At 40.2% G+C, this 25,767-nt stretch overlaps 3 long non-coding RNA genes across 5 annotated transcripts in view; 1 reads left to right on the forward strand and 2 right to left on the reverse strand.

Annotated features, from left to right (window-relative positions):
• Nucleotides 1-331: 331 nt before the first annotated feature.
• LOC133666258 (uncharacterized) lies at nt 332-13,002 on the reverse strand. The gene is made up of 3 exons (XR_009830183.1): nt 12,692-13,002; nt 11,351-11,447; nt 332-2,178 (listed from the first exon to the last, which is right to left on the reverse strand). It is a non-coding gene; the product is annotated as an uncharacterized LOC133666258 (long non-coding RNA).
• LOC107993814 (uncharacterized) lies at nt 3,097-23,699 on the forward strand. The gene is made up of 6 exons (XR_001765200.3): nt 3,097-3,276; nt 3,376-3,548; nt 14,176-14,624; nt 15,019-15,496; nt 20,805-22,939; nt 23,560-23,699. It is a non-coding gene; the product is annotated as an uncharacterized LOC107993814 (long non-coding RNA).
• The window catches only part of LOC107993812 (uncharacterized), a 112,927-nt gene continuing 108,590 nt past the window's right edge, over nt 21,431-25,767 (reverse strand). Inside the window, exons 6-7 of one of the 3 annotated variants that reach the window (XR_009830182.1) lie at nt 22,653-24,288; nt 21,992-22,125 (exon numbers count right to left, since the gene is read on the reverse strand). This is a non-coding gene — a long non-coding RNA (uncharacterized LOC107993812). Of the gene's footprint in view, nt 24,289-25,767 lie in introns of all 3 variants that reach the window. The other 2 variants (XR_009830180.1, XR_009830181.1) reach the window with 2 other exon arrangements.

Consider the following 25,767-nt stretch of genomic DNA (forward strand, 5'->3'; position numbering starts at 1 on the left):
TTGATGATAAATTATGGTACTGTAATAAATTATATTTTCTTTTCTAACGGTAAAATTTTTTGATATTCGACGTGTAATTAACTCCTACATTTTTTGTGTGATATCTTTCTCTCTCTCTCAAGAACATGTTCAAGTATTTATACTTTATTATTAGTAAAATAATTTTTCTTTTATTATTTTTAATGATTGAATACGTTAAAAGAGACACTCATTTGCATATCTGGAATTTTATCCTGCTCTTTTTATCGAGATGTTGCAAAGGATTAATTTATGTAGAAAGTAGGAAGGTAAAAAGATATATTCCTTTAAATCATTCAACTGTTTCCTCTGCTATCTTTTTTTTTTTTTTTTTTTTTGTTTTCTTTATAAAGCACAAGGAAGAGACATAACTTGTTCCAGTTGCGTGACTTGTCCTGTGCGTTAAACTCGTTAGTAAAACTGTCTATGTAGCACACCTGTATCAAGAAATATTTGATGTCGGGATAAAAGATTTATTTCGAACCACCGATGACTGAAATTAGGACTTACTATAAAACCTGTCTGTCTGGATTTATCATGCAAAACTCAATAATAAACTTTAAAGCCTTGTTATTCAAATATAGTTACCTTTCTTTCTTTTATAAAAATAAAATTCAATATTTTTCGTAAAAAAATTTTCCTTTTAAAAAAAGCATTCAGATTCTTCTATCTCTGCTCTTTTCATCAGCAAAAAAACCAATTTTTTAGATGTTTTTTTTAATTTTTTTTTTTTAATATTGCAATTTAAAAAAATTCCAAATGAAAAAGTATAATATAATAAATAATATCGAAGTCAAAGTTCAAACATTATGATTTCGTGATATCGTAAATCTATTTTATAAACTCCACATAATTTTACCCTTAAATCAAATATTATTCGTTTACATAACCTCAACCGAATGCTCAGCCCTCGGATAGAATCGTTATCCAAGAAGATCAGGCAGAGCTTTCTATCGCTCGATTCAAAAGCCAACGATGATGGTCGTCGACAATTACGAGTCAATTAATTAATTACGACGGACACACCGCCGGTTGATCGTACGCGAATATATTCCCGGGTCCAACTAGTCAAGACCATTAAGCGCGTTTATACTGAAAGCGTATAAATTCCACCCTATCGGACGATCGACGCTGAAATCGAGCATAAATAAACGGCAAACTGCCTCACCAGCTGTCCGGCACGACGCGTTAAAAGGCGCTCGTAAATCTCCCACGTAGCTGTCAATAATGTAATTAGCATAAGAAACGTGGACTCTTATCCGCGGACACGATACTCGCTAATACTTATTGGCATTTTTATATTAATGAATATTAATCGTTCTTATATGCGTGCGATCTGATTGCGATATCGCATCTCGATCACTTTTACAATATGATGTAAATCTTCGTTCTGACGGCGGAATTGTTTTCACATTTGAAAAGCGAAAGGAGAAGATTAGAGATTTATTAAGAAGATGGAGATTTTAAATGTGAGTTGAGTTTCCAAATTTGTCGAAATAGTTATTAAATAGGATTTTCGAATTTTTATTTATGCGATTGTTACTTTTGATAATTGTTTCAATGTTTTCATGAATGTAATGTATGTTATAGCATACGCCTCACGTTGATTAATATTACTGTAATAATAAAACAATTTAAAATACTTCATTTTGTATAAATATTTCTATTTTAATAATAAACAAATGCTAATTATATCTTGTAAAATCATTAAAAGTATCCTCACTTATTTTTGTCTTTCATCTTTTGATGAGAATAAATTTTTATGAAAATGAGAGATAAATACTACTTACCGTATAAGGTATCGATATCCTTGTCGAGAAACAACAGAAAAAGGAGGAGGGCCTAAAATCAGAATCGACCTCGGGTTGGGAAGCTCGTTAATGGAGGAAAGGTCGCGTGTAGAGGAGAGTAACGTTTAGAGCTATTGGCCAGCATCAGGAGGTCGGCAGCCCACTAATCACCGCTAATGTTAATATTATGCAGCGACCACAATGCTCTACGTGGAACCTCGATAAACCACAGGCGGATCTCGTCGAGATGCATGCATTGCTCGCATGCGAGCCCCTTGTTCAAGCCATGGTATATCCGTGATTCTTCTTCCTCTCATTCGGCCGTAACACGATGGACTTGAATCATTCGACGCTTCCGTGTTTCAGTCAGCTGAAAGAGTTTTTGTTTTCAGTTAATAATTGCGAGTTGCATAGAGATGTAATTTCGTTTTGACTGATTTTAAAATGGTAATTACTTAACTTTATGTGTTATCTTACTTTGAACAAGGAGATTAAAAATTTATCTTAACCAACAATAAAAGAAGAAACATTTATTTTTGTCACACTAATAAATCTTGAACTGTAAGAGAATAATGATGGTTTTCTTTGTAATATTTCTGCTTAATGTTTGAATAACTTTGAATAACGAATAAGAGGATTAAAAATTTATCTTTATAAACATTCAAAGAAGAAACGTTTATTTTTGTTATATTTATATCTTCTTGATTATAAAAGAATAATAGGATGAAATTATTTTGTATACTTTGATTTTTGTAACGTTGATATTTCTTTCCGAGATAAATCACTACAAAATAATTCTACAATCAAACTTTCTGTCATCAAATCTTACCAACATAATGCTCATTCTCATCATACCTTTGTAACTTTCCATCAAGTTTCGCATGTACACTACCAACTCGAACTCTATTACATCTTCGTCTCGTTATGCGCGGGAAGAATAGAGGAAATCATGGCTTCCGTTTGTACGTTGAAGCTCGGTTCATAGATCAGCTTGCGGTTTCTATAATTTCAGAGATTGAACGCCGCTTATACGCACCCGCATCCACGAAATCGCACTGCTCTTGCAGAGAAGGGGGAAATTAATACCCAGGTGAAATTACCATTTATTTCCACGTCCCCGGCAATCAGGGAATACGCGGCTAAATGTTAATGGATGACCACTGACAGCAAATTGAATACACGCATCGATTTCAAGGCGATACCCTGCGTGTATACCACAACGCGCCACTTGATCAACCGTTGACCTATCAACTCGTTCGTTCGTAGCGACATCGCCCGGACAGGAGATAGAATACACATTTCAAAGGAGACTCGTGGGACATCGTATTGCCACGGGTGGCCAATTAGAAATGCGCCAATAGCCGTGGTTGCGTTAGTATGCGTGTGTGTCGCCGTTCATTGACAAGGAGTGCGGGTTTTATTCGTTCGATGAAGTATCGCGAATGGTCACGCGATTACCATCTAAAAGGTAATAATAGCGTGCTGCCCGTCACACGTAATCGTGCAAACGTATAATGTTAATTACGCAGTACAGGAGATTAATTCGATTCGCGGCTGCCTTTTTCAGTGTGGGAAACAGCAGGCGGAGTGTAATGGCTGCGCGAAGATGTATTTGCATCCTTCGTTAAAGATTATCCTGATTGCTTGTTACAATTTTAATATGTCTTTTTTGGAATCGTATTTGCGGGAAAAGAAAATACAAATTGGAATATTTGGATATTCAAGATGGATAATCTGCAGGTAAGTCAAAAATAAAATATTTGGATATTTGAGGTTAGGTTGAGTTAGTTTACTTTTAGGATATTGTATAAAGGATTTTCTTTAAAAATAGTATGTATTTGTATTTGAATTATTATTTCTGACAGATCCAATAGAAATAGATCATATTTAGGATATATCTGTAAATATCAATAATCTTAGAAAGAAAGTTGTTTCTGCATTGTTTCTTTCCAGGCCTACTACAGTAATTGATCATTTTGTTTTTATTTATGTTGTAATTATTGTTGTAAATTATTTGGCAGATTGAATAATTGAAAATTTTTGACTCACAAGGCACCTAAAGTATATTATTTGGATATTTAAGAGAGTAACTTGTTTAGTAATTTGCTTAGTTTTATAAACTATTCTGTAAAACTAAAATTTTCCTAGAAAGAATATAATTCTGATTTTTTGCTTTTGGTAATATCAATGTAAAAATAAACAATCATATTTAGCACAATATTATACCAAATATCATATAATTTTGTAAATATTATCAATTGTTTTTGTATTGTTCTTTTTCAAATCTACAGTATAATAATTGATAATTTTGTGTTCATTTATTGTACTCATATTGTAATTATTGTTCCAAATTATTAATTACACTAACAATTTCTTATCTTATAAAGTATTTTTAATAAAAAATGTACATGAATATTTACTTTATTTTTAATATATAAAGCAATAATTTTCTTTGAAAGAATGTAAATTTGATTTATTATTTCTGATATATAGATTCATTACAAAAATAGACAATATTTAAGCAATATTTAGCCAAATATATCTAATCTAATATAATCTAAATATCACTAAACAAAAGAAGAAAATACTTTCCTTATAGTTGTCTCTGTATTGCCCCTTTTCAGCATTATAATAATTTATTATTTCATATTTGCAAGATTTAATAATTTTTTGTGAAAATCCTGTTCTCATCTACAATTTTTTCTTCAATTCAATCTTCTGATTGAATATACCACCAATTTGTCGTCTTTCTAAAACATCCAATCAACATCCACTGTTATTTTCTATAGATGTGTGTCTGAATCTGTCAACAAAGAATATCAAAGAGACAGCTATCAACTAGTACAACCGAATACAATTAGTCATTTGTAATCACACGACACGCTTCAAAAACATGTTCGCATAATACCACAATATACTCGCGTTCCTCTTATACGCAGGAATTACGTTTCACAATACTCTCTCGAGTTAAACTGTCGGTTGCGACACATCCTCGTCTGAAATATATTCTCTGTAATATTAATTTACCCGTACGTATCGTAGCGGATACCTACCGAAACAAGAACGAGTAGCAGTTCTGTTGCAATGGAGAAGATAAATTGAGACTCGCGAAAAGATTTAAACTTATACCGTTCCAAGATAGTATTGTGATGTGTAATAAGAAGTTTGACATCAAAAGGAAATTGCAAAGGATCTTACAAACGTCATTATCGCACTTCAACTCTTGTTTGTTTGTTGGATACCTGTTTTGTGTATACCTGAACACATGTGTCAGAGAATGTCTGAAAGAGATCTCTTCGTCTACGTGAATAATTTCTTCTGGTATCTAAGAATGTTCTTCACGTTGATACATCATGGAATTCTATTTGAAAACACAATTATTGAATTTCGTTGATTGGCAATAATGTATTATGCATGTTTGGTATTCAAATTTAAATTTTTTAAAAATTCTTCCAATATCATTTCTTTTCGTGATTAGTTTGTGCAAGTCTTAAGAAGTAAATTAATAATTTCAGTTTTTTTTTTCATAAAAATGTTATTGAAGTGAATGCATTCAGTCATTTTCTTAATTAATAAATATTTAATATGGCGTAAGGATGAAATATCATTAATGAGACTGTGAACAGTTTCTTTGATAAATATCTTTAAAAAACATTATATTTTACTTCATGATATAACATCGTGATATTAACTTATGCTGAAAACAAAAAAATGATTCGTGAGAATGGAATTTTAAATATTTTTTCACTTTTTTAACAACATTAGAAAACACGATAAGTTGTATATGATGGCAAAGGAGTTTTATATATGTATATTTTTTATTGTTTACTAAATTGCACTAAAAAAATTATAAATAACGATCATTGTGAAATTTATTCACGTGGTAACAATCTCATGATGTATTAGTTAATGCTTGGTATCCAGCTTTGATTGATTTATTCGCAAATTTCCCCTTTAATAACATCTTACGCGAGTTTAATCGCCATACATTTAATTTCTGATTTCTCAAGATGCACTTTTCCAAGTATTTTTCCCCATCCATCATTGCAATTTCCCATGATTCCACTATTACGCCTCAATACCAAACATTTAATTCATCGTCAAATATTCGGAACATCTTTTAATGGATTCATTATCCCGTGACTAATGAACTAACCTCGACAATTTATCGTAAGAATAAAGCAGGCACGGTGATCCCCAACGCCATCTATCGAGCCGGCTCGGCACGCCGATAAATCTAACCTCACCGATCGAACCGGTAGCCTCTTCGAGAGATCGTATCTTCATTTTCTACGTTTCGTCGGGAGAGAAAGAGAAAAAGAGAGAGAGAGAAAGAGAGACTGCCCGAGAAAGCCGAGAAGAACGGCATAATAAGAAACAAGAAGTTACCGGTGACTACGAAGAAGTTCGGAGAGCGCGCGCGTCTTAATTAAGGCGGTGCAATGACAAAGCGGCGCGCTTTTTCTCCGTGTCCCGGGCTGAACGTGAACGTCGTGCGTTTCTGTGCTCGCGGAAAAAAGCGGGAGAGGGAAGATGGAGGGGCGCGTAGAAGTATTTCGGAATTGGGCTACCTTAATTGGGGGGACGCTCGGTGGGGCACGGGGTGCGCTTTGTCAACGTGGCGCGGCGCTTCCGTATTCACGTGATCGGGGCGTGAATTCCGCGTATTTAAGTGTCCGCCACGGCGTGCTCGCTTTCTCCTGAACCCGGTGCTCGGGTAATGATCCCTTTGTCCGAGCCGAGTGAACGCGACTTTAAGTGAAAACGTCCATTCACCGAACGACAACGACGCTTTGCACCCTGAATATATTGCACCGATTGCGAGGGGAAGATAAGTACCGAAGACTGAGGTCCGTCGGAGCTTCTCTCTTCCGGCGACCAGTCCAGAGGGCCACCTTTTTTCTCCACCTATCTCCACCTTCTCCACCTCCTGCACTCGTCCTCTTTCTTTCATTACTTTTCTCGTCTTTTCTCTTTGCCCCTTCTTCTTCTTCTTCTTCTTCGTCGTTTATCGTCTCTCTCGCTTCTTTGCGAAGAAGAAAAGGAAGATTGCTCGAAATGGAAGGGGACAACGAGTTTATTCATCGAGCGTCGAAACGATGGAATACCGTCATAATAAGATCTCGAGGTTGGACGGTGGCGTTCAGTGGCACCACGACACGCGTTAAAAGCCGATTATTATTCCAGCCGCCGCGAGATCGCGCGCCACGCGGTTCTTCGATGGCGGACGACTCACGTGGAAATCGTCAATTGAACGTGGAGAATGTATTATGCGGACGGTAAAATTGTGTTTGCCTCCCGCATGAGGGGATCTTCAATTGATTGTATACGCATGATTCGTTCGAGGATTGTCTTTTGTCTCGAAAATTGGATGGAAAAGTGAATGAAGTGAAGAAGACGTCTCCTGTGTGACGCGATTTGAATGGAAAGTTTTTGTCGATATGAAAGGGAAAATGTTTCTTAAAAAATGCTTTTATTGGTTCCAGAATTTGTTCGATCGATACACGAATGGAAGATCGTTGAAAAATCGGATCAGAGTGACGGGTGTTATGGACATAACACTTTCCTTGTCTTTCAACTTTTTCCTTTCAGTATTTAGTGAAGTGCATACGGCTGAATCGAGTGGTCTTTTTATACGATGAATTGATTTTGCGAGAGTTCCGATTAAAGAATGCTTTGTGAGGGCAATAAAACGCTTCTCTTAACAAGTCGAATGTTTTCTGTTGATTAAAAAGTGGAATCATATGAAGGGAAAACGAATATCCTACTCATCCTCCTCCTCGTATTATATATCCACTTTTATATAGCAAGAGATTTAACTTTTCCTTTTGATAACTTATTCCAAGATTTTTTTTAATAGTGAGAATTTTCCTTTAAACATCGAACGAAACAAATTAAAAGAAGAAAAAAATTCATTATAAGATACAATTAATAAAATTAGACGGAGGTCAAGACGAGGATCACTTGACACGATTATCGAATATAACTGAAATAAAACTTCACGAAACCAACCGTTCTCACCACCGCGATAATGAAGTGATTTTCCTACTCCAACATTCCCAACTGCTCAATTTATTCACAACTGTTCACATTTCTCTCCCCCGCACATACCATTTCAACGATCCCGTTACTGTACCCACTCCTAGAAGGCCGTGCAAAGTACGTGCAAAACGGTCGTGCAAAACAGATCCTTGAAACGACACGCCGATCTAACGGCGGTTACTCGACGTTATCAAGCCTCGACCAGACAAATATCGCGAGGAATTTCGTTCTTTTCACTTTTCCCCCTCCCCTCCCTAGATAAAACTCGCCTAGATTTACTAACACACCGCGTTATCTCGCGTCGCTGTTCTTGCCGCGCATTAGCAAAGAGTGTAACACCGACCTGTCTTCCCAGCCAGGAAGCCAACCACCAACGAGAGATCGATTCTCGACGTGTTTACGCGGACGCGGATAGGAAAAAAATTAATTAACACCCTCCCACGGGATAAGCGGCTTATGTTCAGATAATATTGGACGACCATCACTATTTAATAGACTGGTCGTGGTGGATCTAGGCGGGAACCACGGGTGTAAATAAACGCTTGGTGGAGTGGCTCTATTAATAGGATTCCAGAGTGGTTAGCAGCAGGCTGGAACGTTTTTTTCTTTTTCTTTTTCCCTGGAACCATGGATAGACAGGGACGTAGTATTATCGGTGTTCTCGTTGCCGATCCAGAAGCAGATCTCGCCACGAGATAATCGCGCGGAGATCTTAAGACTGTTAAGCACGAAACACAGAAATACTCGAATAGTGCCGTCAACTAGTCAATGATCGAGAATCGACGGGATGGACCTATCGATCTTTCAGATTTCGAATCGAAGTCGATATGAATTTTAATCTATTTTCTGTGGATGTTGTCCTGGCTTATCGAGCGACAGGATGTGTACAGGGATAATAATATCAATTTGTTGCCAAGTTGTTTCGCTTTTGATTGTATCCAGTGGAATTTAAGATTTCGTTGAGCATGAAAAGAATTTTAAAGAAATATTTTGATTAAAAATGTGGAGATAATGATGTCAAGAGAGAGAGAGAGATATTCAAAATATTCTGGATTTTTAATATTCAAGCTTTATATATAGTGAGAGAAAATCAAGAAAAAAGAGGAAGAAATAAATGGAATAAAGATTGAAAGAAATGAAATAAAAGATATGAAAGTTTCACTGTTCGCATGGAAGTATGAGAAAAAAATAAAGAAGAATTTTCTATACCTTATAGCAAGAGAAGAACTTTTTGAAATGAAGTACACGTATGGTTTGATGGAACAGTTGAATGGAAAGGGGTCCCGAGGTGAGAAGGTTGGAGGCTTTGACCTGGTGAACCAGATGTTTTTGCGCTGATGTAATTGCTGGTAATGGAATGGATTTTACACGTTGAAAGATGAATTGTGATGATCGGTACTTTTTTTTCTTTTTTCTTTTGTGAATAAATCAGCAAAGTAATTTGTACCTGATCACTCGTTAATTGAGGAAATGTTAAAGGGTTGTATTGTTAGGAATCCGATTATATAAGCCGGGAATTCTTGTACAAAAAGTTTGTACAAGTTATTATTAACTACTAACATCTTTCTTGCAGTTGCAAACGTTGAATACCACCTTTAATAATTGCATAAGTGCTTATGATGTTAAAATGAGTTGTAAAAGTTACGTAACCTCATCTAAAAAGTTGTAAGCTGTTGCAAAGTCATCAATTTTGCACATACAAATTATACATGACGTATTAAATGTTTCTCTAAAATATCTCAAATTCAAATTTTATATTTCAACGATATAATTTTTAATTTGCAATTGTGTTTGCAATCTCTTCATTTCGACATACACACTATGAAACTGAATCAAATAAATATCATATTCGAAGACTTATGCAAGTATACCTCATCGTTCCGATAAACATTAATAATTTCCTAAATTAAATAAAGTGTTCTTTCAAACGTATAAATCACCCTCTACGTCTTCGAAGCTTAATTTAAAAGGAAAACCAACAAACAAATGAAAACATAGATCACAAAAAAGCTCGAATCAACCCCAAATATCAAAGAATCCAATTAATCCGTTTCCTGTCCAACCAAGTTACATAACCTAACAAAATCATCAGTATTCGCCACTAATTCACACCTCGGACGCGATTACCGAAACACGCGAAACAACTCTTCAGTTATCATGAAAATAAAAAAAATAAAAAAATAAAAAGAGAGAGAAAAAATAAACCCAATCAAAGACACCATAATCACCAAGGATACCCCGATAGCCAACCTGTTGAGGCAGCCGCGGGAAGCATTGCATAAATCGCGGATGATAAAGCCAGGACTTGGGACAGAAATGGCCGTTAATTCAAGTATTATACGTTTAACGAAGGACTATTAATAGATGAGGCCCGGTTGCAAGGGGACGAGTGTGTCGCCTTTTGAAAAGCGGCCTGCAGCGGCTCGCCACCACATATTTGCACGTAGTCGCAGATACGTGTATACCTGCCGTGACTCTGGCGGTAATTGCGGATTATATTACGGCTTAAAATAATGAAAATCTATTAGTTGGTAGCGGTCTGTTGCAGGAGACCACTCGTTTCGAACGCGTGTGTAATGAAACGTGCAAAAAGAGACAAGGTTCTTCGATGGGGACGGGTAGATTCCGTTTCGCATTTAAGTGGACGTTTGTTAAATTGACCAGTGAACTGGAGCGCCCTCTCCAACGGCCATTTTTGTTTTTAGATATACGAGGGAACACGTTTTCATTAACGCGTACGCGATCAAATGCGTTTTTTTCTTTCCTTTTTTCCTTTTCTTCCACAACTCTTCTCAGACAGCTTCGATGAATCATTTTTTTCCTCACGAGATTTGAAACGTGACAACTTCAAACGATATTACGATACCTCAAAATACAATATACTTTTTTTTTTTTGACACGTTTAACGCTCGAAAATTTCAAAGAGAAAAAAATCCCAGAGACACACCATCCAAACGTTCCTAACGTCGAACCAAGAAAAAGAAACGTCTCATCACCCTTCCGTCAGCACCCTTCCATCAATCCCTCCCTCAATATAAAACCTCAAAACGACCCCCAAACGCACCCACGCGCCTCTTATCCTCCTCCTCCAACCATATATATTCACACCAAGCATTTTACAGCGTTTACTCTCGTAAAACCTGTACACAGAAATCTCTCGAGTCGAAGATGGAGCATAAGGGACGTACGTAGACTCCGCGTGCATAGGAAGGAACGGGTGTCCCGCAGGAATGCGCGCACAAAGGAGGAAGAGGAGGCCGTCGTCTCGACGACGACTCTGTCGACGATCACCGAGGCCGGTGGGCCTCGCGGAGGGATCGAGCGAGCGGCGTCTCGGTCGGTCGGGGTCGGTGACTCGAACGGTCGCCGATCCGTCAGTCGATTACTCCGGGGATCTTACGTGAACATGGAAACAGGTTCTTGGAATCCGGTTCTCGATTCTACATACGACTCTAATCAACGCGGCTAGATTGCTGCATCGTATAGGCGGCCTGCTATACCTGCACACGCTGCGTTGCGTTCGTTATTCCCTTCGTTCCGAGGATCGCCCGCTCGTTCGTTTGTTCCTTTCGCCACGAATCGACTGCCGGTTCCATGCTGCAAAAGCACGTATAGATTAGATTTTGGATATGTGGAGGAGAAAATACGACTCACATGACAATAATAATCAACAATCATTTAATTTAATGCATTAAATATACGAAGCATCTTATATATATATATAAAACTCCTCCAAGTTGGCTCATCTCAATTTACAATCGTATTATGCACCTTTCGAACCGGTCGACCGTTTCACCCTGAAACATCAACATTGTTGCCAATCTCCCTCTCGATATAGGTTTTAAAGGAAATGGCTGTTGTTGCCGCTGATCGAGCAAACGGATTTTATGCGAATGATTCGGCCGGCCACGGTAGCCGCCAATTATCGTTAATTGAGATCCCGAAATTGCAACGCGGAGGCGCAGCTGCCGCGATGGATACCGATCGAGGGAGTGGTGGATCCAGAGAGACGAGAGAGGATCGAAGCGAAGAGGGGTTCAGCCGGGGCAGAAATGATCGAGCTCGTCTCCTCCTGCGTTTGGTGTGTATCGTACGTGTGTGTGTACGTGTGTGGCATCGTGAACGCTAATTTATATCAATCATAGCCTCTCCCTACAACGTTGTCGCCACGGGAGGCTATCGCTCGTGGCGATTCCCTTTTAGTACTCTTTGCGTGCTGAGAGTACTCGCGCGTGCGATTATATTGTATTTGCGCGCGCACGGTAGATAGGAGTTAACGAGATAAAGGAGAGGTTTTTGGGTGTCGGAGGTGATCGTTTGGTAGATAGGTTTTTGAATTTACACGCGTAGTTTTGGTTTGTACCGAAAGAGGAAATCGTCGATACGTGTTGTGCGACTGTTGACGAGGATAATATTAGCTAGGAATTTTGAAACGAGTAGCTTCAGGCTGATGAGTTTATCCCTTGCGAGGTTTTGATCATCCTGCTTCTATAATTAAACGATTAAAATTGTTGAGGTTTTTTTTGTACACGTTTGCGTGTTTCGTGGAATGCATCCGAGGAGAAGAATTACGGTAAATCTGGCGTATAGAAAGTCCTCGTTGTTCGATCGAATGAATAAAAGAAAGAAAGGAAGAAAAAAAGAAAAACGTTCGTTCACCTCAGCTTCTATCAATGATAAGTGTACACTGTCAGCGTGAAGCATTATAATAAGCATGCGTGCAAGAGGTGAAACTCTGTCTTGTATTAATCCGTTGTAACTGTTTCAAGCATAGACAGGGTGAAACCATTGATCGAAAGGGACTATATAATCTCTGACAGAACGAAGGAGTACGTACTTACGTTCAATGGTTGTGGAAGAGTTTATCATAGCGCCCGATCATATTTCTTGTCCCAACCCTCCCCTGTAATTTCTTCTTGTTCTCCATATTTAAACAAGTCGAGAATCCATTGCGTGGACGTAGAATCGATTAAAGAGGAGAATCAGCACTGCTTCCAGCAGTGCAAAATAGCTACTGCGCTTATTCTACATAGTTTGCCGGATCGTTCAAGGCCACGTTAACGAGAAGTGTTTCTCACTGTTTATACTTCTACGATTCTAGAACAAACAATATTCTCGAAATATAAAATATTGGTTTAATTTGATAGCTATGTTTAATCTTCTATGATATTTTTCGTTTCAAAAAGCAGAATTTTGTATTCCGAAGTAGAAATATTAATTTTGTATATTTGATTAATTTTATCAATATTTTAAAAAGTACGCAATATTTTTGTGAATTTGTATAAATTTGTTGACACAGGTATCTTAGGATTAAAAAAAAAAAAGAAAGATAATTTCGATTGTAATTTTCGAGTTAAAGATATTTCCAATATTTTAAATTCTGTTAAAATAAAACAAACATTGACTTTAATTAGATGAAAAACACACAGTAAATTCAATATAAGTGTACGTACGTAAACTTTTCGATATATTTTAGAACAGATTTCATCGATGTGTAAAAAACGAAAAACGAATTTGATTCAAGTGTAACACTCGATTAAAAAGATACAAAATATGTTATGAGAACATGGAAATTGCAGTGGTCTTTAATCAATACAGAATATCAAAAATATTTGCCTTCAAGTATTAGTGTATTCAGCTAATGCAATTATTTACACAGTTTGCTTAATATGGATTTTCATAGGTCGTGTAACAAAGTTTACAAGACTTGTTAAATGCTGTTGTTCAATAATATGTAACAAAGAATTGCCTCTTTTAAATAACCTGTTCAGCTCCTGTATATATACATGCTATAAAATTGTAAAATAACTAAAATGTATCCCGAACGTAAAAATCATTTATGACTTAATATCTAAAAATTTTTTTTCAGATATAATCCTCACCGTGTAAAAAATAGCAAATCAACCGCTTATGTAGATTCTACTTTGCAGGACCTGTTTCTCCCAAGGTTCCCTGTTTTAAATATATATATAAAAAAAAAATTCTTATCTACTTAGCTCGATCCTTGTTATCTTCCCTTTTACATGTTTCAAATTTTCACTTGAAATATGTAAATTTCTTTTCACGATTGATTTCAACGACTTCGTTATTTTATATTTTCAATTTCAATCCACCTGCTTATGCATCGTGCTGCATTACTTACGAGTACATAATTTTAAGCGCATAAAATTATTTATTAGTAACAAAGAAATTAACCGGTAGTATATTCCCAACAAACAAAATGTAAAATGTTGTACGTGTTCGTCGTCGTCAGATGTTCACCGAGGTATACTTTGTGTTTACCAACCGTATAAATATAATGCTAACAAGCAATTATCGAACACAGGTCTGATTCCAAAGAAGAAAAGCGGCTCGACAAAGAAGAAAAAGCGATGGTTTATCGGTGTCAATGAGATGCGCGCGGGCCAGAGTCCTGATCCAAGGTTGTCCACCTGCTGCGCTATCTATCCGATACATAGTGTGTCCAACGCAATGTGTCCACGCCCCGGCACGGGCGCAATCGCGACTGCGCGTGCGACAGTCAGCCTCGAGTGAAGAGACATCTTGTTTGGATAAAGTCGTGGAATCTTAGTGGATGCGTGTCTCGCAACTCTGTAACAATCGATACGAAGAGGACAAATCAGATCCAGAACGCAACACGAGATAAGGGAAATCGAATGTAAAGAAGGAAAAAAAACTTATAAATCAACTTGAGATATTTACGTATCGTTAGCATTAACGATGTACTTGCCCACGTATCGTTGCATGCATGTCATTTATTTTTGGATGGAACAGGTCAGTGCATTATATTTTGTTTGGGAAAACATTTCGTTTCCCTTTTAAGTAATTAATAAGAATAATTTATAACCTGTAAAAGAATTTGGAAAGGTTAATCAATTAACTTTTAATAAGTATAATTTATAACCTCTAAAAGAATTTGACTTCGCGAAGTTCGATCACATAACTTTTTAACTTTTAATTTTTTTTTTATCGTTTCTTGGATGGATTTTTAAGGATATCTTCGCGCGATAATTATTCTTTATTTACTTAGCCGTTTATCAACGATTTTTATCAATTTCCATTTACATCGTAACACATCGTAACGATGAGACGATCAATTAGGCGAACGTGTCGCCATCTGTATCTCCGTGACAAATATTTCGTATTGGTGGATTCTTTTAATTTGCAGTTAGGAAACAAGATAACGAGAAACGACGGCGGTTTCACCTGTTCGAACGTTTCACACTGTTCACCTGTTGTTTTCGATTCCGACCCGTCACGGGATTATTAAGGATTTCGTGGACACGAGAGGGCGCAGCCAGCAAGAAGACCAATTAAATTTCGCCCGTCACGAAGCGAATCCCTCGGTTAAAGAAGCTGCTTGCTTAGGGCCCCCTCGAGAATAATGTACCGCATTCCAAATGAGGAGATTTACACAATCGGGGCGGCGGCGGACCCTCGCCCGAAGCAACAAGTCTTTTTGCCGGAACCGTTCCAGTGATCGTCTTTTCCTGCATTTCTTTTTTGCCACCTGGATCCACCGTCGCGGCAATTAGGAAGTCCTGATTTCTGAATTACGTCCGCCGGCCGTTTTTTTATCGGCCAGATCGAAACAATCGACTTCGACGATCGCGGAATGAAGAGGGCATCGAGCGGAACGTAATAAGGTTAGTATTTATAGGAATATTGTGTAGAAATTTTAAATTAATCGTTGCCACGATAGTTGGCGATTATCGCACTGGAGGGACTTTGATTATCTTATCTCTTTTGATCTCTTTAAAAATGTTGGCAAGATGTTGTTTGCGTATCGCCAGCCACGGCGGAACAGGTTTGAATATTAAATGTTTGGAAATATCCGTCGCTTTATTCTGCCTGATATTACAGTCAACGTAAATTTACGTATTAAACGTTAAAGTGGATTACGATTATCGGGAGCCGCGTAAGCGTTCATTGCTTTGGAATGTATATTATATAAAGGCGGATTCTTATTTAATCGAGGCGGAGAGAAATAGATGAGATGTGAATGACACGTTACTTGGAAACGCACGATATTAAAGTCCTCGTGTTTTTATTAACTTTGAAATTGTAAAAATAATTCTGTTTCTTTTATCGAGAAAAATACCAAATGAAAAAAAGTTCAGACTCACTTGATACATTAATCGATATCAATATTCTAATATCATTGAATATTTCATTGAATTTTTCTCTATATTTTATTTTCTACATTAACCTAAAACCTGAAACTTGAAACTCGAAGTTGAATTGTGAAGTACGTATTTACAAAGATAATCTTATTGCGCGTAAATGTTAAAAGTCAAACTGTTATTAGACAAGTTATCGAGTCGTATTATCATTTTCCTTTTTTTTTTTTTTTTGCCACACGTCCGTCACATTCAGATCTAGATTTCTCTGCTATTGTCATAATTCTCGTATTTTTCTGTTCGCCTCTTCGCGAAAAGTCCAACATCCATCATCGTAACCGGATATTCCAAGCAAAAGATTGCCTTCTCCCTAACTATATCGATTATCCAGCAGGGTCATTCGAAAAGCGGATACGTAATACATCATCGTGGGGGGAATTGCAGCGACCCGACGAGATGCAACTCGATTCACGATACGTGAGGGCAGGTGTTGCCGGTTTATGGCAATTTTGCGAACCGGGTTGCAATTTCGAAAGGCAAATAACCGACACAGGATTCGGTGGGCATGATTGCGATAAGTGCATCGGTACGAAATCCATCGGGACGCCGATCGAGGCCGCATAATCGCGTCGATTCCGAGTACGACATGTCTGTAACACGTTGTTTGTAACACGTTGATGCACGAACCGGATAGCAGGATCGAGGGCACAAGTGTCGATGGAATGGATTCGAAAATATAATTTCCGCGTTGTGATTTATCATTCTTTCGATGAAAATTTTAGAATAATTGTGTTAAGGATTGAGATTGAGAATAATTATGATTTAGAAAGAATATCGAAATGATTTCAAGTAAGAAAGAAAAGAAAAGATACTAAATTTAAATTGAATATTTTAATTCAGTTTATTTCAGATCTAATTTAAAAAGATTTTCATATACTGTCGATATGAGTATGAAAGTGCTCTAAAGCACTTTCTCAAGTTTTATCTAAATTTTAACTTATTATATATATCATAACTTATTAACTGAATTAAATCGGTATTTTACGTTGTAATATAAGTGAAAAATATAATTTAATATATTTAATCTTAAAATTATATATATTTATATGGTAATGTCGAAATTGAATCATATGCGTGGGTTATGATAACGTTATGATATAAACGTTGAAAAATTCTAATCTTTTTTAAATTGTAGGTAATCATGCGTGAAACTTGAAACACGACATTCTTGATTTCTCCGATTCCTTTGATTTCTTTCTGTATCTGTCTCCTTAATTATCCAACATATGTCGCATATTGTGCTGCCTCTAACATATTTTTCATTCAAGTGGAAATCGTATTATCGGTTCTTAATAATAAAATCTAAACGATCGAATCAAATTATTTTTTAAAATGTTCAAGAAATAATTAATAATAATCCATCGCCAAAAATGAACGATTCGAGCATTGATCGATTTTTAAAATTTCTACATCGAAAAGAAATATCGTGACACGTTTATCCACTTTTTTCAACTGTATATCTCGCAAACGTCCAACAACTCCATACATTTCCTATTTTGATTCACAAACGCGCACGAGCATCGAAATAAGAGTCTCGTTTGCGGTTTATATAACCGAGCCAGGCCGATTCCTTTTCCAGATCGAAAAGGAGGCGCGCGAGGTTGTTTTTTGCGCGACGCGCCGTCCATCCAGAGGTGTGAAACACGATTACCACGGCGCTTCGCGTCGAATTTGGTATCAATTAACGAGATCATCTAGATACCGTCGTATATGGCGAAGTTATTCGCGATCGGCGCTCTTTTCCGTTTGGAAATGTTACGCCAGCCTGCCACGACCTCTTCCGCGTTCGACATAATTCTCGTTAAAATGTTTATTTCATACCTGCCTCTACGAGGGATTCAATTAATTTCCTTCTCCTTTTTCCCTCCTCTCGCACGCGGCCCAAGTTCCTCGATAAGTCGAGCAGATTTTCAACGAACGAGATAAAAGAGGATCATTAAGAATTTAAAACCGGGTTTCTCCTCTGCCGTTGAAACGTATCCACCTCGACTCGACTTTCTCCGACTGTAGTGGATCGCTTTTAAGAAAAATCTTTCCAAACGGATATCACGATCATAATAATCTTTTTTTCCAATCTACCGAAAGTGTCTCAATTGTGCAAAACGAAAATTCGATGGATTTATTTCCGAATAATGAATACATTAAATACGATCGATGCCAATTAAAAATCGTCGTATTAAATTCCAATCGATCTATAATTAATAATACAGTAGTCAGTGTTACACGGCGCCACACCTCCCATTACCCAACGTCGCGCTACGTTTCATTACGATCCCCTATTACGACCCATCCGCTCTACTACCGCCACCGTACTTACGGTACGTCATAAAGGACACAAGCTCGTCCGGCAGCGGCGCGCGCACGATACGTAAAAGCGAGAGACAAGTCGGTCGAATCGGGTGTTTCATCGTTGACGCGACGCGGGGTCACGGAACGATCTGTGACGAAACACGTGCACGGTGTTGGTGTCGATGCGTTATTGCATACCTGTAACACGGTAGACGGAGACAATAACAGACGTAGCAACGCGGCGTGCACGGTCGAGGATGTGTTCGACGCGGCTTGGTTCGCACGGGGGGCGACCGGGAGTGGAGGAAGACAGGGGAGTGCGAGGCGACACACGGCGGACAGAGGAGAGCAGCAACTCGAGACACAAGGAAGAAGAGAAAAGAGAAAGAGAGAGGGAAGAGAGCGCGCGAGATACGTTCTCGGTGGGAAAGAAGAGGCCTGTAAGAGTGGATCGAAGATGTGAGGGGGCCCGTGCATCACCTGTGTCGGCCCACGGCTATTGCCGCTGGCGTGCCGATGCAACCTGGCGGCCCGAACGAGGGGTGCAACAAGGGAGTGGTGGGGGGCCTGTCAGCCGTGGAGGGGAGGTGGACCGCGCTGCGTGTGTGACAAGTGAGGCCCCGGGAGGTATCGGTAACCACCACAATCGCGTGGACGCGTACGTGGCCGAGGGGGATGTGGGCCGACAGAGGAATCAGTTGGAGGATAGAGGAAGAGGCGGCCATCGAGGATAGAGGCGAGGAGGGAGATGGAGTGATCGAGTATTCTCTGTTACCTCCGCTGGGTGGAGGAGGGAGTAGCGTTCTGGAAGCGAGAGAGAGAGAGAGAGGAATCGCGCGCGGCTGCCCTCCGGCGCTCGTCCGACGGCATTCCTTCCACAGACCGAGTCGCCTCTTCATTCTTCTTATCGGCTCCTCTTTCTTCCTCCCCTTTGTATTCTCGGCCGCCTCTCCTTCCTTCTCGGCTCCCACCACCCCGGCGTTCGATAGCTCGGGTCCCAATTTTAACCTCGAAAGACGCCTAAACACCCGACTTTGTCACCTGCCGCCCCTGCTTCACCCTCCTGCGTTCCTTTTTCTCTTTTACCGCTTGTGCTTCACGACCACACGTTCGACCGTGATTTCGTCCTCGTCGGTCGATGATCTATCGATATCCAGACCGTGTTTCGGACGGAGCCATTTTTTTTTCAGGGAGAGTATCGTTTGGCTTTGGATCATTTTGCATCCGGTATCCCTCTAGCGGCGGAAATTTGAGTCAGGAGTAGTGGCACGCGTTCTACCGAGTTGGTATACGTGCATCATGCCTCCGAACACAGTGACCAAAACGCACACCTTCGAAGGAGAAAGTTGGGGGGGGGGAAAGAAAAGTTCAATTGTCCAACTGGTTTCACCTATCGCACAGTGGAATTTAATGCTCGAAGGAGCACACGTTTGGATAGACAAAGACGGAGATATGTAATCCTAAACTAACGAGATATAGGTTGGAACGGAGTAAACAAATTAAGGCTGAGACTGGTGAGATTTTCTACGCGATGTTGCGGCAGTAAATGGCTGGTTGTAACGTATCTAGATGGATCGATAAAGTAGAAAAATGATTTTCTATTTATTTTATGGAAATATCGAAATGACATTAATATCGTAGCATTCGAAATTGGAAAGTAACGACGAGCTATATTTCATTAGCGGAATGTTCGATAAAACGCGAGATATACAAAATATATAAAAGTTTGTCGAGGTAAGATGGTCCGACGTGATAACGCGAGAATCGATCAACATCCGAGTAATAGCTCGTGACAAGAATGATTTCCCGACGATCGCGTAATAGATTCACGGAGGGAGGAAAAGAGAGAGAGAGAAAAAAGAGATAAGCGGACAGGCCAATGAATCTCGTCGGTGTAATTAAAAGTAATTTCCTTAAGCAGCCGGGTATCGGTCCAGGCTGAATTTCAACGCGAGATAACATCAACGACGCATAATTTATACGAAGCGCAGAAAAACAAATACATTTCCGACGGCCGGGTCATTATACGTTGCGTTATTTATCCTTGATGATCATGAAATACCGGTTCTCCGCGAGCCGACTTACAGTACAATAATTAACGTACGATAGTAATAACGATAATTTCGAGATCTCGCGCAGCATTCCGCGCTACTGGACCAGCAACCAAGCGGCTGTTGGCACATGACCGCGCGGCCCTTCATTCATCGATCCTAGAACGACCATTCGCTTCGTTCGCAATTCATTCTTCTACTCACTTCGGTATTATTGTCGTCCAGTCTTTGAGAAAAGCGCCGATATTAGTATCCATTAGTATCCATAGTATCCAAAATTTGAAAATGAAAATGAGCGAGTACAAGTACATCGAAAGAATCATTTTAAGAATTATAAGTTTATCCTTGAAAGGACGTTGATGGAACGTACCATCGAGGTGGTAATTGTTAACATTGTTGTAAGAGTCTGCATTCGCTTTCGCATTTTTTTCCAGATTCAGATACAGTTTGCTGCCTCGTGGACGTCCTCGTTCCGGTGTACAACAGCTAGAGGCCATAAGGCCCCGGTGATGCCCCGCGATCGTTCCGACGCGTGTATACGTGTATAGCAGGGAGCGTTGTTGGAATGAGCGCCGCGGGTCGTTTCCTCGGCGATTTTTACTCGCGGCAAATAATAAATTATCGGCCGGCCGTGCGTAATCGGGCTGGAATATAATCTGCGCATGGACAACCGTATCGCGCTGCGGTAGCTACGGAGGCTCCCTCTTAGCCTACAATCTGTCTTACATATTCATTATGGCTGCAGGCTGGGCAGGTATTATCTTAGATGGTCGGTTTGGAACAACGTATAGCTTGTAATTTTCAGGGGGCCCCATGGACTGCCCCTCTTTGCTCTTCCTCTTCGCCCCCCTCTTCCTCCCTCCCTTTTCTCCCACACCTAACTTCTAACCTCCCCGGCTTCTCAATCTCGTCCCCTTTGTCCTTTTTTTTTCCACGTTCTATTTATGGAGATGTATAAATTGTACATACTGCTTACCTTTGGTACATGCTTGGTACAAAGGTATCGAGAAGTTTCCAAGATGAGGTTAAATCCGATTGAATTAAAATAAAGCTTTCAATTGTTGATTATGTTATTATTTATTGGAATAAGATGCTTTTTCCCCCTTATTCATCCAATCGATTGTAACCAAAATTACAATTAATGTTACACGCTTTGATCTTGACTAGGTCGAACCGATTCACCTGATTCGATTAATCAATAATAACGCGAGACTTTTGTAATTTGTGCAATTTAACCATACGAGTGAAAGGAAGAATCCTTAAAATATTAAAAGTATTATAAGCTGGAACTATAAAAGTAATATGAGAAAAGCATAAGTGGCCAACTTCTTGATGACGTGCATAGGAATTTCTCTTTTGCTTGATCAAGCTATACGCTTTTTCGTGTTGCGGTCACCGATGTCATTGAGCAAGTAGACTTAACGACCCGTGGATTTCGTGCGTGATTCAGCGTGTACACCTATGCCACCAACACATGATATCGACGGTTAACCGTAATTGCCGACCCTGCGCCCGTCGTCTACCTGCTACTCGACGATCCTGGTATTCCCGGAACTCTGAGCGGCGCCTTCTCCGGAGAACAATCACCGTCCACCGGTCTTGCGATCGTATTACCCGCGTCACGGTTACTCGTGACGCGCGCTTTGCATTTAAGAGGCTGGTACCTCGCTTCCAGACCGCTTTGGAACGATCGAGAGGACATCTGGTGTTCTTATTGGCGGTCAAGGATCATTTGCTCGTTTCTTGAAATTATTTCTGTTGTTGCAAAAAATTGACGATGGATTTTATTGACAAATTAATGTAATTAGGAAGAGGGGAATAATTGTAATGCAATATTATTATTTGGAAATTTATTTCGATCGAAGCTACCTTCTTTGAATTAGATGAACAGTATATGGAGAACGGAGGTAAAGGATGAAACGCTACGATTGGCCCCTCCCTCCTTAATAGCTTTGAACGGCTAATTGATTTCAGACGATCTATAATCTGTACTATAATTAAACCCGAAGTTTCTGTTCAAGATTATTTCTCCGACTATAAATCATGTCAAATACGATTCTTCTAATCTAATATTAATTGTTTTAATCGTATGCTTTTTATTACGCACGTGACACTTTTCCCGTATTCATCTCCTTCTCGTTTCAAAAAAATCGTTATCTATTAATTAAAAATAAAACTAAATTGTCACATTCGAAGACGCGTAACAACGCAACTAATCTAAAACATGGATAATTATACTCATCGGTACAAAGATGACGACTCGATCGATAATGTAGGCTTACCTCTGCTCGCGAGGATTGTTCAGTGATCTTTCGAGCGCGAATTACGCTTCGATTCCCGATAGCGACATCTCTTTTTCTTGACATCTTGCAGCCGCTCGTGGCTCTTGCTGGGCGGTTACACGAGCAGACAGGAAGAGAAGGTGTGAAGAGAAAGGAAGACAGAGAAAGGGAGGAAAGATCCGTGGCACAGAGAGCAGGTGGCACGTGAAGTGAATGACTGGAGGGACGATGGTGGTGGCTGCTGGTCCCGAGACGGAGAAGGGGAGAGAAGGTTTACCGTGAGTGAGGTGTGTAACTCGAGTGAGCGGATAACGCGAGTTTGGTGAATGAGGCGAATGAAGTGAAACGCTCCAAGTCGACGGCGCGTGCAACGAGTGGGTGATACGCTTTCTAATTATCGAGATTAATCCGACGGGAAATAGAGACGGCCGTGTGCCAGGTTCGCGCGCTTTGCTCCAGCCGTGCCGTTCTCTCTCTCTCTTTTTTCCTTCCTTTTTTTATCCCCCTTCGGCCGCCACGCGCTTTGCACCGCCACCAGACTTGACACCGGTTCCGTTATTTTCCTGCATGCAACCCCACAACGTGACCCGCATTCGAGCTCCACGTTTATCCACTCGCCACTTTGATGGAAAACTGACAGATACCTTTGATCCTTCCTACTTTGTCATCCTTCTGCTCGATGTACACGATGCATACAATCCTTTGGATCAGCGAATCATCGGAAATGAATTTTGAAATTTATCAGGACGAATAAGATTATTCTCGATATCGATTTCTGAAAAAAGAAACTTGATTGAAGTAACCCCGAATCCTGATAGAATTTTTACGTGGAAGAATAAGAAGAATCTGAAATTTTCAAATGCAATATCTTTGATCCTTTTTAATCAAAATTAGATGCACGTTACAGGGATACAGGCGGCATCAGGATCGAAGAAAAGGCAGGATCGGGGAGACGGACTGGAGGAGGCGCATTAGCATTGTTTTGCAGCGGCGACGGCCTCTTACAAATTTCCTAACATGGAATGTTGCCGGTACGAAACACCTTGCAACTGCCGCCCCCGCCGCCGTCGTCGCCCGCTCGCCTGGGACCTGGAATCAGGGCATACTTGTCGTTCGCCAAAGGCGGGGTAGGAAGTGCACCGGCAACAATAATCAATGGAGTTGCTGCATTGGGGTGTGGCGCGCAGTACCGGCGCCTCCTTGCTGTCCGACGTACTTCGATCGTGCCCCCTTGCCAGTCCTTCCTTCTTCCTCTTCCAACCCCTCGTCCCTCCTTTTCTCGTCCTCCCTCTCGTTCTTCGCCCACCCCCCTCTCCCTCCACTATTTTCGCGGATATCGACGAGCCACCTTGTGCCCTTCTTTCTTCCACTTGGACGCTGCCGGATGAAACTCGGCTAGACGTCTTAGGAAGAGAGATTGATCGAACCGTTTTTCGCGCGTTTCCGGTTTCTTTATTCCTTCCTTCCTCGATGCCGCCGAAGTCGATGTCCGACTCTTCATATCGACGATTTTGATGTAAATTTTGAAAGATATTACAGTAATTTCAATTTATAGTAAAAAAATGAAATTTTTTTTCTACCTTTCCTCTCGATCGGTAAAAATTGTACCTATCATTAGCTGATAAAAATTTCGTATCTGAAACATAAAGATTAATTATACCAATTAAAAAAGAATCACGTTGACAAACCTCCTCTACCTCTCTCGCCAAAAGCTTTACCGAGTTTGCCAATATCCATCACTTTCCCCGGCTATAAATATCTCTCCTGATCGCATCTGCATACACGCTCAATTAATTAAATCTTGGTAATAATTAGCCGGCGACCAATGCCGAGGCACCGAGCTGCGGTTATCAGGCGTATTAAGACGGTCATAAACACAGGTTGTCGCCTGGCCCTATCGACGAATACGGGTGGTTTCGAGCGGGCCAGCAGGTAAAAGCGTTTTCGTTTCGGGACTGGTTCCAAGCTGGCGAGGGCACGCGTGGGTGGAAGACCAATCACGGTAGCCGCCGTGGTGTGCATTGCGGAGCGGTGTGCAGGTGCAGCGGGACGGAACGGTGGCAAAAGAAGCGCGGCGTTGCGCTGGTCAGCGCTGACACGCCCGGTTGCCCGCGCTTCCGGCGCCACCGTCGAACGCCGCCACGCTCCACGGCCTCCCGGCGGCGCCTTACGAATTTGCAATTGCACGCGCTCCAACTGCAAGTCACGTTCCGTTGTGAACACGAACACGCCGCTGTGCACGCCTGCCTCTCCCTCTCTCCCCCCCCTCCCCCAACGTGTAACCAAACTATCCATCCCGGATGGAAATTTGTCGAGGGGGAGGAGATTCGGAAAGAAGCGTGAACAATCCTGATTCGCGAGTGTAATAATCGTTGCTAATTAATGGGTGGAGGAATACTCGGAACGAGGGAAGGGAGGGGAGCTTTGTATCGAATAATTGGTAATGGAATCGCGAGAATTTTTTTTTTTGAAACGATACAATAATAATCTTTATTCTTCCCAACTGGACAATTTTATCTTTATTTCCGTTGTTAATCAATCGAGGGAAGGAAGGAGAAATTTCATCGAGCAAGTTCGTTCACCAATTATAATTAACACGGCTCCCGTTTGGGCTCGATTTCGCATTCTAACGACAAACAACGCATTCTCGAGGAGCGAGAAAGAATGATTTTATTCAACCGTTTTCGGGGAAACGGCGAGCCGGGATATTTGAACGGCCGCGCGCGCGCTCGTTTCTAAAATGCCGCGGTTAATTAACATAAATAAACTACGCTCGGAGAGGAGAGGAGATGCAACGCCGTGTCTCGTCGGATGTGTAATGTTCGAAACGACAGCGTTTTCTCCGACAATTTATTCGAGAAGCAATTACCGGCTCCGGTAAAGCTATACGTTATTACGGCTAATTGGAAATCGACACTATCTAGAGATGGACAGAAGGCATCGTATCTTATAATTCCTGCGTTAATCACTTTAAGTGGAAGTCGGTAATTAGTACTAAGCGCGGCAATTTCGCCTTCGGATGTATTTACTACAGCGGCCGCGATTCACTTTGATAAAATTAATCGCGATTACGAGGCTTCTCTCCCCCTCCTCTCCCCCTGTCCCCTTCCTCTCC

Source organism: Apis cerana, linkage group LG6 (genome assembly GCF_029169275.1).
Source record: "Apis cerana isolate GH-2021 linkage group LG6, AcerK_1.0, whole genome shotgun sequence".
NCBI classification, from domain to species: Eukaryota; Metazoa; Arthropoda; class Insecta; order Hymenoptera; family Apidae; genus Apis; species Apis cerana.